The following is a 13,668-nucleotide window of genomic DNA, read 5'->3' on the forward strand; positions in this document are numbered from 1 at the left end:
AAGGTAGGAAATGCCAGGTAATGAAAGGCAGCCAAACGTTTTTTTTTTTTTTTTATTTAATCCTGTAGGTAATAGGGAGGCACTGGAGTTTAGAGAATAAGTGACGATATGGTCACACATACAGTTTTGAAAGATCGATTAATATATCAAAAGAGGATGGATAAGAATATGGAAACTTTTGATGAGGGAAACTAACCAGAAGGCTATTTTAATATTCCAAGAATGAAATGATGAGAGGCTGTATCAGAGTATCTGTATTATTAGAGGACAGAAATGGATGTATGCTAGAGATATTATAAAGGTAGAATCAATAGGGCTCAGTAATACATTGGATATAAGGGATGGGAGAGAGTAAAGAATTGAGGATGGCATTGAAGTTCATGCCTAGGTGACTGGGAGAGGATTATGGTCATCATTTTTTTTTTGTTCATCCATATCTTTTGTAATATTGTTTACTTGATTTATCCTATGTAAGCTCCTGCTGTTAAGGAATGGAGAATTGCTCAAAGCCCCCTACTTAAAAGCCCATACCTTCTGATTCTTAGACACTCTTGTGTTTCTTGTCTCACAGCCAATTAACAACACCAGGTCAACAATTAAATACTTAATATTTGAGCACAGAGAAAGGGAGGTGATATAAAAAAAGTAGGTTTAATTCAGGGAGATTATAGTTATTAAAAGAAAACTGACTGATAAATACATCTGATCGTTAACATCAAATAAGGCACAAAACAAGAAAGTATTTATTTACCAAGTGTTCATCACTGTAATACTGAAGATCCTAGAGTAAATTGAAGAGGTTTTCCTTATATGTATGCACACACACACACACACACACACACACACACACACACACATTTAGCACCTTCTAAATGTTCTTGTTTGAAGTTATCTTTATGCTGACAGAATCAGGCCCATAAAACTTTAAAGAACTTCCAAGATGAGATCCATAACCATGCAAATGTATTTGGCCCAATCATCCACATAGGAAAAAATGGGTGAAACATTCCATTTGTCTACACTATGATATGCAGTTAGATGTTCACACTGTGGAGATCATCCCAAACTAGATAAAAATTCTTAGACACTGTAAATGAATGATGAGTTGATCCCAGAATTGAGTAAGATGAAGAGGGCAGGTTCATTTTTGAGCTTCATATGAATTGATAAAATGCTTGTTGAACTTCATTGGGTCTATATATTTTCCTTACAGTGGATTATTCCTAAATCACTAATTGCTTGATCTCATACTTTCTATCTCCAATGACCAACAAACTTTCCCTCCTCCCCTCCTTATAGAATCTCTTACTTCATTTAAAACTTGCTTGATGTATGATCTTTTCCATCAACTTTCTCTTGATTACCCCCACATGCACATCCTACTACTACATTGTATTTATTTAGTATTTAATTTATGTATATTTATATACATACATGTAGTATCTGATAACTAAGCATAAAGTCCTTGAGTGCAGGGACTTTTCTCATTTTTTGCATCTATATATAGTATATCTAGAACATTTCCTGCAACATATTAGGTACTTAATAGTGTTTTAAATTGATTGGTTAATCAATCCTCTGTCTTTTAAAAAAACATGTTCTACTGAATGGTTCTCTGGGAGGAGAAATATAGGAAGGAAATATAGACAATGTAAAAACAAAATTACGAATAAAATCTATTAAAAATAAAAGAGGGATGATAAAAGCTACAAGATTTATTGAATTTACAATGATATTAAATGTGTAACATTTTTGTGATGTAAGAGAAATGGGTATGTTTTTAAGAAACATGGAATGAATCTGGAAAAAAGGAGAAAGCTAAAAATGATATAATAGCAATGAATCAATGGAGTATCTTACTGTAGAGAATGAGGAGAAATAAAATAAAAAAGTAAATTACTACATTGAAAAAAATCTGATTATATAATCAATGATCCACATTTTGGATACCCCTCCCAAACACATATTCCATTGCTAATGAGCTAATTCCTCCTATATATCTCATACAATTTGTTCTTTATAATTTCAAAATATTCATCCACAATTGTGGAAGTTTTTTTAATAACATAAATTGTCATCGTACCTAAAAATTCTCTGGCTCTGCTTATTTCTCCTTGCATCCTTTCATGTAAGTCTTTACATGATTATGTGTAATCATGTTGGCCATTTCTTACAATGCAGTCACTTTATGTTAGATTGTATAACACAAATCATTCAGCCATTTTCATTCAGTGCACATCTATTTACTTTCTGGTTCCAATACCACAAAAAATGCTGCTGTATGAGGTATCAAAACCGTCATGGAATCACATCTAAAAGATATTAACCCCATCTATCATCCTTCCTCGCACACATTCATACACATACACATACAAAATTACACTGCCGATGATATAGAATGGAACCATTCAAGTAGTGAACCACAAAGTCAAAGAGAAAATGAAGTGAGCCATTTTTTCCAGCTCCAGGAATGTGGAAACTACTTGGACTTAGGAGAGGATATGCCACTAGGAACAGGGGTGACCTGTGGTTGTGTAATTCAGTAGGAGTTATTACAAAACCAAATAGACACAAGACCTGCTTGTTCAGGGAGATATAAAGTGCATTTCAATGTTGGCCATGTTACAAAAACAAACAACAAACAAAAAACCAAGATGAATAAAGTGAAAAAAGTTAATTCAATCTATACTCAGCATTCATCTGTTCCCTCTCTGAATGAGGATAGCATTTTTCATCATGAGTCCTTTAAATTTTTTTTGTATTATCATATTGATGAGGGAACCTAAGTGTTTCACAGTTGATCATCATCATCATAGTATTGGTGCTACTGTGTACAATATTCTCCTGGTTCTGTTCATTTCATTTTGCATTACTTCATATAAATCACCACAAGATTTTCTGAAACCAACCAGCTAATCATCTCTTATAAGCACAATAGTGTTGCATTAAAATCATGTACCACAACTTATTCAGCCATTATGCAACTGATGGAAATCCCCACAATTTTCAATTCTTTGCCACCACAAAAGGGCTGTGATCAATACTTTTGTATATATGTCCTGTTCCCTTGGGCTTTCCGTATCGTTTTGGGATACAGACCTATTAGTGATATTGCTAGGGAAAAAGATATGCACAATGTGATAGCCTTGTGGACATAATGCCAGATTGCTCTCCAGAAGGTTTGAACCTGTTCACAACTCTATCACCACTGCATTAGTGATGCTACCTTTGCACATCTCCTCCAGCATTTCATTTTTATTTTCTATCATGTCAAGTGTAAGGTGGTATCTTAAAGTTGTTTTAATTTTTTTCTTCTCTTAATGCTACAGGTAACATTTCAAGTAGAAAAATTGAATATAGGGGTGATAATGGACATCCTTATTTCACCCCTGATCTTATTGGGAATTCATCCAGCTTATCCCCATTACATATAATGCTTGTTGATGGTTTTACGTAGATGCTATTTATAATTTAAAGGAAGACTTCACTTATTCCTATACTTTCTTGTGTTTTTAATAGGAATGGGTGTTGTATTTTGTCAAAAGCTTTTTCTGCATCTATTGAGATAATCATATGGTTTCTGCTAGTTTTGTTATTGATATAATCAGTTATACTGATAGTTTTCCTAATATTGAACCAGTCTTGCATTCCTGGAATAAATCCTACCTGGTCATAGTGTGTTATTCTCCTAATAAGTTACTGCAATCTTTTTGCCAATATTTTATTTAAAATTTTCGCATCAATATTCCTTAAGGAAAATGGTTTAGAATTTTCTTTCTCTGTTTTGACTCTTCCTGCTTTAGGTATTAGTACCATATTTGTGTCATAAAAAGAATTTGGTAGGACTTCTTCCTTGCCTATTTTCCCAAATACTCTATAAAAGTATGGAAATAGAATTGCCATTTTTAATAAAATTGTCCAATGGCACATGTATTTTCTATCTCTTTGTCTCTGTCTGTCTCTGTCTGTCTCTGTCCCTGTCTGTGTCTCTGTGTCTCTGTCTCTGTGTCTCTGTCTCTGTGTCTCTGTCTCTCTGTCTCTCTCTCTCTCTCTGTCTCTCTGTCTCTGTCTCTCTCTCTCTCTCTCTCTCTCTCTCTCTCTCTCTCTCTCTCTCTCTCTCTCTCTCTCTCTCTCTCTGTGTGTGTGTGTGTGTGTTTTTACTCTCTCCCTCCTCTAAAGTCTGCTATACTCCAGAGAATGCCTTCCTTGATCTGTCCTCTCTTCTATCACCCACCCACCTCCTTTCTCTTATCCCCTTCCCCTTCTACTTCCCTATTGGCTAAGATAGATTTTTGTACCTAACTGAGGGTGTAGACTATTCTTCCTTCTTTGAACCAATTCTAATGAGATCGACGTTTGAAAGTTACACTTCACCCCATTATTCTCTCCAACGTAAAAGGTCTGTGTTACACATTTATTTTGCATGAGATAATTTTCCCCTTCTTTCATGGTATCTCTCTTTCTCACTCCTTCTTTTCTTTACTCAACATAATTGAGTAACTCTCATGCCCTCTATATAGACTTCCTCTAAATGCCTTAATAATGACAGAGTTCTTAAGAGTTATATGTATCATCTTTCCATAGGGGAATGTAAATTGGTTAACATTATTGAGTCTCTTATGATTTCTCTTTCATTTTTACCTTTTAATGTTTCTCTTGAGTCAGAATTCAAAATTTAATAAAAAGCAGTTAATGGTTTATAAATTTTACTGGAAAAATAAAATATAAACAACTCCAAAATAAATAATGTATTGATGCTATTTTGGAAGCTTTTAAGTGTGACAAAAACATCTTATTATTTGTATCCACCATCATCATGGAATGGACATCACAGACAAACAAATACCAATGCCTCTTTTAATTGAAGAAGTTGAAGTTGAGGGAAGATAAGTCATGATTAAATGTGGATAATAACAAAAACTCCATTGCATGGTTGTTATGAAGAACTAATAAGTTAATATTTTTGAATTGCACTTACCATAGTGCCTGGCACATAGTAGGCACTGTATAAACATTTATTCCCTTCTTTTTAAATACTTGTTCAAGATCATAGAATCAGTATCAGGGATGGCACTTGAACTCATGTCATCTAACATCATATCCAGTGGTCATTCCACTCTATTATACCAACTATCCAAAGAATAATTACCTTAATAGAACATCATGAAGTAATAAAGCCAAGTAATACTTTCAAAATTGCTGATTCATTTTTTACCTTCGTTTAGTTTGTGTCAAAATGTGTTATTTATAGTAAATCAAAATAATATTCTCTTACTATCATAGAGCTAGAACTTGTTACAATTTCAAAGATTACAAGTTCAAATGACTCCTTTCTAAGGTAAGGAAACTGAGACCTAAAGATGTTAAATTACTTGTCCAAGGTCACATAGTAAGGCTTTGTGGCTTAAAAGCCTTATTTTAAAACCATACTGTACAGATTCAAACCTATTTTCACTTTGGAAGAACATAGTTAACAGAGAGATTTATATACAGTGGGCATTTAATTGTTCTTTGATTAAATTAACTGAGGCAAATGGACATAAATGTTAAAATAGTAGGTTCATATAATTATATAGTATCTGTAGCTATTCCTCTTGACTGGCAATCCGTTGGAAACAGAGGTAGTCTATTTTTTTTTATTTTCCTCTCCAGAACATAGAGAAGAATCTTAAATGTAGTCAGCACTTAATACATGTTAACTGAGTTGATGATTTGTGTGTTCCTTAGCAACACCTTAGAAAGGTAAATGTATGACAATATAATTAGTGTCAATGACCCCACATTTAAAAAATAATACTGTGTAATATAATTTAAGGATTAAAATAGAAGTATTCTAACAGTTCAAATTGTATATTTCTTCTCTCTGTAATCAACTTGATCTTGTCCTCCAAAAAACTAGTTGCTCTTATCTATGAAAATCCCGGGAGTACTGCTTTCTCATGTCCTGCTCAGCACACAGCATGGGGCCCTCTAAAAGTTAACTTAGTTTTATAAAATAATCTTTTCATTTTTCTCCCAATCAGTACAGCTTTTTCATTCTTTCACAAACACTTATTATCACTTAAGTAACAAAGCAGCTGGAAAATGAAAGACTTTGCAGGGGTAACTCAAAAGTTTCTCCACAACTGGTTATGTATATGTTATGAAGGGTAACTCACAAATATTACTTAACAGAATTGGTCAAGACAGTTCCAAAGAAAAATAAAATCTGTTTTCTTTGTTATAGTAATGGGATGAGGAAAGATGTATCAAAATGTGGGGAGTTGTATTCACATGCAAATGAGTGAACACTTCATTGTGTTTTGTAGGGTTTTTTGGTGGGGAGAAATGATGGAGGTTTACTTCTCTTTTCCTTGTATGGGTAATGAAAAAATACTCCCTAATGTGTAGAGTGTTTATTACAGAAAGTATCCATATTGCTCTATTTTGTCCCTTTATCTTGGTAGAAATTGCCAAGGTCTCTAACCTGGAAAAGGTTGAAGAAATATAACACAATGAAGAGGCTGAAAAACTGCATAGATAAAATGACCTAAGAAATTCCACATTTGGGCTTAATTCAGATCTCTGGGCTCATACACACGAGAGCCCAAGCTAGTGAAAAAAATGTAAATATATTTGTGCAACTGCAGAGGGTTTTCTTGAAGAATCTATTGACTCTAAGAAGAGTGTAACAAATATGTCTTTGCATCCCTAGGACATAAATTGGGATACAAAGTGACTATCATATATGAGTTCTCAAATGATGCTTGTTCAGTTTGAATGACTAGAAATAAATAAATTTTTAAACATTCAAAAGGTTGTCATGGAAATGGATGGATAAACATTCTATGTAGGTCCAAACAATAGAACAAGTATGAATGAATCAAAATATTGGGTGCAATAGAGAGGTGGCATGATGTAAGAGAAAGAATGCTAGTTTTGGAGTCTGAGGACTTTTCTCTACCATTTGCTGCCTGTGAGACAAAATGCTCAGTAATTATCATCTTTGTGCTTCAGTTCCTGATCCAAAAATACAAAGTATAGAGTAAATGATCCCCCGGGAGCCTTATCAGTTTCAATTCTAAATTGCCAAATTTATTTTACAAGTATCCACTAAAGAGTATATATAAACCCCTTGAAGGGGACTGACTCACTTTATTAATACTCCTCTGTGCCTGCTACAGAGTAGGGAGTTAATAAATGATTACTGATTGCATGATACATACTATGATCCATACATTGTGAATCTCGAAGTTGGACATGAAATTCAGAAGTCAATGAATATAAATCCAACATTATGGGCCAAGGCATATTGTGAAAGAGATAATGAACATAGTAAGAAGCTAATGAAATTTTATTTTTCCAACATATTTTGTTTCATTAAATATTTTTCAATGACATGTAAAGTAATTAACATCTAAAAAGTTAATTGCAAATTCTCTCCCTCCCTTGACTCCTCCTTGAGAAGGTGAGCAATTTGATAAAGATAATACATGTGTAGTCTTGCAAAATATATATATCCATATTAGACATTTTTAAAAGAAAAATAAATACCAAAAAAAGAAAAAAGGAAAAGAAAGTTTTTTTTTTTTTTTAATATGCTTTGATCTGTCTTAAGACTCCATTGGTTCATTCCCCCAAGTACTGCTTTGGCTATACCACATAAATTTTGGTACGCTGTCTCATTGTTGTCATTCTTTTTAATTAAATTATTGATTATTACTATGATATGTTTTTCTACCAATTCATTCTTCAAGAAAAGATTATTTAGTTTCTAACTAATTTTTCATCTAAGTTTCCATAGCCCTTTTTTTAATGTAATTTCATAGCATTGTGGTCTGAAAACGATGCATTTAATATTTCTGCTTTTCTTTATTTGGTTGTAAGGTTTTTATGCCTTAATGGTTATTTTGGGTGGGAACGTACCATATAGATCTGAGGGAAAAAAGATTCATCTTTCTATTTCTGTTCAATTTTTTTTTTCCAGTGGTCCATCATTTCTAACTTTCATCCAATTCTATTCAACTCCTTAACTTCTTTCTTATTTATTTTATCGTTAGATTTTTATAGTTCTGAGAGAGGAAAATAGAGGCTCCTACTATTATTTACTATTAATTCCTCCTGTAATTCATTTAACTTTTTCTTTAAGAATTTGGGTGTTATGTCATTTGATGCATATATATTTAATATTGATATTAATTCATTGTCTATGGTACCTTTTAGCAAAATGTTGTTTCCTTCAGTATCTTTTTAATTAGCTCTGGGTTGCTGTTTCCTTTTTTGGTTTGTTTGTTTGTTTTTTGCCTTTGATTGTCAGAGAGCATGATTGCAACCTCAGATTTATTTTTTACCAATCCGTTTTTACTGTGGGCATCTATATGTTTCACATGTGTTTCTTCTAAACAACATATTGTTGGACTCTGGTTTTTCATCTATTCTGCTTTCTGCTTCCATTTTATGAGTGTTACTCCTATTTGCACTCACAGTTAGGATTACCTAACTGTGTATTTCCCTTCATCCTATTTTTCTCTATTTCTCCACTTTCTCTCTTCTTATACTATCCTACTCAAAACTGAGTACATCAATTAATCTGCCTTCCCTTTTGTTAGCTTTTTTTTCTCTTATCTCCTTCCTCTCCTACTTCTTTGTAGGGCAAGAAAGATTTCTGTACTCAACTGAGTGTGTGTGCTATTCTCTTTGGGACAATACTAATGATAATAAGGTTCAACCATTGCCCACCCACCCCTATTTTATCCTCCATAGTTAAAGCTCTTCCTTATGTTTCTCTTTTGTGTGAGATAATTTCCCCTGTCCTTCCCCTCCCTTCTCCATTGTCCTGACATTTCTTTGTCTCACCCCTTATTTTATTTTGAGATCATAGTCAGTTCACAATATGCCCTCTGTCTGTTTACTTCTTCTAACAGCTCTAAAGATGATATAGTTCTTAGGACTTACAAGTATCATCTTCCCATGTAGTAATGTTAACATTTTAATCTTGTTGAGTCTCTTATGGTTTGGTTTTCATCTTTACCTTTTGGTGCTTCTCTTGAATTTGGTCATTGAAACTTCACTTTTCTATTCAGCTCTGGTCTTTTCATTAGGGTGGCTTGAAAGCATTCTATTTCATTAAATAGACATTTTCCCCTAAACGATTATACTCAGTTTTGCTGGATAGATTATTTTGATTGTAACCCTAGCCCCCTTTGGTTCTAGAGTTGCATATTCCAATCCCTTGATTCCTTTGACATGGAAACTAATAAATCTTGTATGATGCTGACTGTGGCTCCATGATATAAGAATTGTTTCTTTCTGTCTGCTTGCAATATTTTTCCTTGAAATGATAGGAAGAGGAGAAAGAGAAAACATATCTCACAGCAGTACAAAAGGATAGGCTTTTACAGTGGAGAAGGAAATAAGAAGTGTGAGAGCAATGTATCAACCTTAGTCTCATCAGAATTGGTAAAAAGAGGGTAGAATGAAAACATACTCAGTTGCATATAGAAATCTAATGTAGCAAATAGGGAGGTAAGAGGGGGAAGTGATAAAAGGGAGGACAGGCTATGGTAGGCAGTGGTCAGCAACAAAACTGACTTTAAAAGATCAACAAATTAAAAAGAGAAAAGGATAAATAAAGAAAATATGATAGAGGGAAGTACATAGTAATCATAACTGTGAATGTGATGAATTAAACAAACAAGCACACACTCACACCAAATAGCACAATGGATTAGAGACCAAAATTCAACAATATATTCTTTAAAAGACACTCATTTGAAACAGAAAGAAATATACAGATTTAAACAAGGGGGTAGAGCAGAATCTATTATGCTTCAGTAGAGGTAAAAAAAAGTCAGGGTAGCACTCATGATATCACACAAAGCAAAAACAAAAATAGACCTTGCCAAAGGAGGTAATCAGGGAAATTACATCATACTAAAAGGTATCATAGATAAGTAATATAAAAAAGTGTATAGCAAGTTTCTCCAACAAAGAACTCATTCATCAAATACATATTGAACTTCAAACATTTTTAAAAGTAAGTCATTCCTCAACTGATAAATTATCAACAGTTATGAATAGGAAGTTTTTGGAAGAAGAAATCAATGGTATTTATAGTAATATAAAAATAATACTCCAAATCTCTATTGATTGGAAAAAAGAAAATTGAAACTACTTTGAGGTATCACCTCGCACCTATCAGATTACCTAATGTGACAAAATAAACATAGTAAAAAATCCTGGAGGAGATGTGGAAAAAGAGGGACACAAATACACCATTGTTAGAGTTGTCTACTGTTTCAACAGTGTTGGAGAACAATTTAGAACTATATCCAAAGTGCTATAAATCTGTGTATACACTTCAAACTAGCAATATCACTAGTAGGTTTAAATCTTAATGAGATCAAAGTAAAGGGGGGCAGTCTTATATGTAATATATATATATATATATACATATATATATATATATATATATATATATATATATATATATATATATATATATATATATATACAGCAGCTCTTTTTTGTGATGGCAAAAATCTGGAAATTGATGGGAAGCCCATAAATTGGGGAATGGCTGATAAAGTTGTGGTATATGATTGTGATGGAATAATACTGAGCAATAAGACATGATTACCAGAAGTTCCAGAAAGAAAGAAAAAAAATCCAAAGATTTATATGAACTGATGAAGAATAAGCAGAGCAGAACTCACAAATCATTGTACACATTAACAGCAATATTGAAATGATGATCAACTATAAAAGACTTGTGTACTCTGATCAATACAATGACGCAAGACAATTCAGAAGAACACATTATAAACAAAGCTATCCATTTCCACAAACAGAAATGATCAACTCTGAGTACAAATTGAAGTACAATTTTAACTTTGTTTTTCTTGCTTCTGTGGCATGGCTAATATGGAAAGATGTTTTTCATGCTTTCACATGTATAATTGATATCATATTACTTACCTTCTCTATTGGTGGGGGAGAAGCTAACTGGAGGGAGAGAACTTGCAACTCAAAATTTCAAAAAAAAACTTTCTAAAATAAATAGTAAGTTAAAAATAAAATTTTAAAAAGATTATAGAGACACCTAAATTAAAGTTAAATCTTATACATCTTGTTTTCCTTGATATAAGAAGAAGAATGTCTATCTGAATTGTTGGAAATTTATAATTATAAAGTACTTTTTTATGGAATACAAAAATTATTCTTTGCAAGTATACACAATGAAGGACAGTAATGGCAAATGTAGTGACAGTATATGTATTGCTGCTACATCTATACATCTAATAATTCTGTTCCTTGTTCATCTAACATCAGATTAATGAATGAATGAATGAGTAATAATGAAATTCAATTAAGCTTGCTTACTACGTATTGGCCATTATAATTAATGCCACAAATATAAATAAAACATCAAGACAGCTCCCCAAGGAAATTATATTCCAATAAGATAATGAACATGAAAAAGGTGGCCAGGTAGGCATATTGTAGAGTAGGATATCACAAAGGTGCATGAAGCAAGAGGTCATTAGATTGTCTTGATTTTCAATGAATGGTAATGGTGCTATGATCTGACTACTCTTCTCAAAGCTAGAAGTTGGAATCATGTGTGTTGAGGTTAGGTAAGGGGTAGTTGGGTGATGGAATAGGATGAAGATTTCCTGAGGGCTTAGAATGGTCAGTGTGGTTCACGGTTCTCATGAAAGAGACTAGTTCCTACAGCATAAGGTTTAATCCCCTTTTCCTAAAATGAATATTACTTCATAGTTGGTGTCCTACTAACTCTTCAAATATTATCTCTTACTACTTGATAGACTAATAAATCTAAAAGTCATAGAAGGTGCTAATTTTCCATTAATACAACTCTTACTTGAACAATAATCTGTTTTACAAAACCCCTGCAATGGTGGCCTTGTAATATCTGGGGGGATCTTCCAATATGGAGCAAGAGTAATTTCTGATTTGATTACTTACTGTTTCCTAATCTCAAATATAAAGCTTCCCCTCTGTAACTTCAATAAAATGCTCTTAATTCAGCTCTGTCTTTCTGAAGATAAAAAAATATCAACTCTCTTATTAGTCATACTTTTGAATATTAGATGAGAAATACATAATTTTTTCCTCTTCTCCCGATCAAATGTCCTCACTGCCTTATTTGTATTGTTTTGTGCCCTCTTTTTCAGTCTGTTCACCCTCCTGATCACCCACCTCAGGAAATATAGATAGATAGATAGATAGAGAGATAGATAGATAGAGAGATAGATAGATATGCATACATATATATATATATATATGTAGATATAGATATATAGATATTATAGATAGATTATCTATAGCTAGCTAGCTAGATCTTAAAATATGATATCCTGAATTGGACACAGCATACTAGAAGTGGTCTGTATGAAGTAAATCTCTTACCTCCATATTTCTAGATATTTATTTCTCAATCCAATATCATTTCAAGTTTTTCTGAATGTTATGTCACATGTCTTATATAAAAATTCACTATGATAAAACATCTAGATTTTATTCCTCCCTTAAGGATTATTGTCTAACTGATGTGGAAATATGTTTTGCTTGAGTACACATGTATAACCATTATCAAATTGTTTGTCTTCTCAATAAGGTGGGGGGAGGAAGTAAAGCAGGGAGCTTGAACTCATAATTTAAAAAAACCACATTTTTACATGTAATTGGGAGAAAAAAATATTTTTAAAAAAAGTTATGGTCTAAGCATCAGTAACCCATCCTGTATTTTTATACTTTATTGGTGGAACTTCAATTTAAAACTGCATATTTATACTCAGTAAATTTTTTCTCAACCTGGTCAGCCTAACTTTACAACAGCAAAAAAATCTGTTAAAAATAATGCTGTACTCTTCTGCTATATGCCTAATAATGACAATATGGGTCAAAGGATGTGAAGTTTGTGACTTTCATATGTTTTTCTAGATTGATTAAGCAAATTTACAATCTTACCCACAGTTCAGTAATGAAACTCGTATTTACTGATTCCAAATTTGTGTCTTTTGTATGAGTACTGCATACTGTTTAGTCAGCAAGGAACAGAAGCTACTTGTAACCACCTGTTAGAAGAAAAGCAAAAAGAAATTTTAAAAAATGCACAAAATAAAGCCATTCCACTTTAAGTTCTAATCTTGGAGGGTTGTCTAGAGATTAAGTTACTTAAATGTCCATGATTAAATAGAGAGTAAATGTCCAGGAACTGAATTGAAGCAAGATGTTCCTGATCTTGGGCTGCATCTGTAGCCAATATCACATTTTGTTTTTTTTTTTTTTTCTTGTCAGATGATTGTATTGGAAAAATATAGAAAAATAATAACATTTTGTTAGTAAGTACTGAATCATTCACATGTTAATGATTCTACTAATAAAGTATAATCAAATCTCTATTAACCAAATCTCAATGTATGATGAAATAGTATAGCACATTAAGAGAAAATAAGTACAGGGATATAAAATATTATTTGAAGAACTATGTTAATGTTCATTGGTTTATATTGAAGTTATCTGAGAAAATGACATTCTGCCTGATTACCTATTTATTGAGCCAATTATTGACCAACTACTAAAGACATCTGAATTGAGAAAAAATGAAAGGCAACACAAACCTACAGAGAAGGAAGACAATGATAGCACACAATGTAAATAACA

This window comes from Trichosurus vulpecula, chromosome 8 (assembly GCF_011100635.1).
Source record: "Trichosurus vulpecula isolate mTriVul1 chromosome 8, mTriVul1.pri, whole genome shotgun sequence".
NCBI classification, from domain to species: domain Eukaryota; kingdom Metazoa; phylum Chordata; class Mammalia; order Diprotodontia; family Phalangeridae; genus Trichosurus; species Trichosurus vulpecula.